Source organism: Palaemon carinicauda, chromosome 16 (genome assembly GCF_036898095.1).
Source record: "Palaemon carinicauda isolate YSFRI2023 chromosome 16, ASM3689809v2, whole genome shotgun sequence".
NCBI classification, from domain to species: domain Eukaryota; kingdom Metazoa; phylum Arthropoda; class Malacostraca; order Decapoda; family Palaemonidae; genus Palaemon; species Palaemon carinicauda.
The window spans coordinates 22,639,863-22,641,540 of NC_090740.1; positions in this window are offsets into that span (position 1 = coordinate 22,639,863).

The following is a 1,678-nucleotide window of genomic DNA, read 5'->3' on the forward strand; positions in this document are numbered from 1 at the left end:
ATATATGTGATTTAGGATCAAATACCAACATCATCATTACTTTTCTTGGTGAAAAAAAAGTGGCGGTAGCGAAGGTATGCGCTCCACCGAGTGCCCGTTCTAGTTTCTATTATAGAATGAAACCAGAATTCGACCGATGTCTTTTCTGCGCGTAACCCCATTGGCACAAACTGGAAAACTTGCGGTCAGAAAATTTTGATTTCGAGATACATAGTACTTCTATCATTTTGGATATATATCAATTTCAGTTTTTAAGAATAAAACTGAATTTGTTAAGAATACTTATAAAAGAATGTAAATCAATTTATTTCTCTCTTATGCTTGTAAGGATAAGTCAGTGTCATCACTGTATCAAATCCCAAAGGTAATAGTTCGAATTTTTACTTGAATAGATAGTCTAATCATATACAATTACCTTTTGAAATAATACAATTGTAGTGTTGACAGAACAGTTATTAACAGTCATACTATCACCACCCACATATACGACGAAACATGTATTTCTCCTCTCAACGCTCTTCTTGCCAAATCTGGTTTTTACAGGTAAGTTTCGACATAAGTGAACCGTTTTCCTTTAAAATAATTAATTAAAATTGTGCTCTCCATAAATCACAACTGTAACCGTTGGACTGTAAGTGAAAATCTTTATTGGACAAGAAATCTTTCTTCTCAGAAGTGATGGACGAGAGGTTAAGAAAAAGTTCTAATTGGAGGCCCTAGCATCAAGGTTGGGATTGACGAGACACCCATCACAAAATGGAAGTATGGAAGTGGCAGTATTTGAAAGTTGTAGTTGTTTGGTAGTATGTATCGTCTCGGTAAACGTTGCTCAATTGTTCGCTTTGTCAAAGCGTGACCATAAGACGCCTCTGCCCACTATCTTTTTGTACATTTTGCAAGAATTAATTATACATTCTGACCTATTGTGACCTGCGTTTGCTTAGGTACAGCCACCTGACAGTGAATCACTTCATAGAGTTTGTTTTCTCGGAGAACTGTAATATCCACTCTCAGAACATCAAACATGTGATGTCAAGTAGTAGATCAAGAGGGCTGGCATTCACGCACAGTATTTGCATCACCGGTTAATCAAAGGGACAGAGGTAGATGGAGAAAGCTGGCCAGAAACATCGACCCCACATAAAAGTGGGGGCAAGATGCAGACAAAGAAGACGTCACCAAGCTCGAACTTTGCTGCACTGTTACTAGGATGTGGGTTAACAGGCAGCTGTATAATCTGAAAACCCCTCTATAGATACATTCAAGCACACTATTTTATCTTAATTTATTTCTCTTCCTCTCGTTTTGTTAAAGTTTTCATAGTTTTTTATGGGAGATATTCATGTTGTTACTGTTCTTAAATTATTTAATTTTTCATTGTTTTTTCCCTCACTGGGCTATTTTCCCTGTTGGAGCCCTGGGCTTATAGCATCAAGCTTTTCCAATTAGGGTTGTAGGTTAACAAGTATTAATAAAAAATATTAATTAATTAATATATGACCCAAAAGATCCAAAGCATATCCCAGCACCTCCAAACAGAAATGCAAGATAATTAGGTAGAGGTAGGACACGACATCCTTGGGGGAGCAGGGGGGGGGGGGGGAGGGGGGGGGCAGTCCAATTCCGTTGGGAACAGCATTGTATTGTAAGTTAATTTAGGGGTGAAACCTTAGCTTAA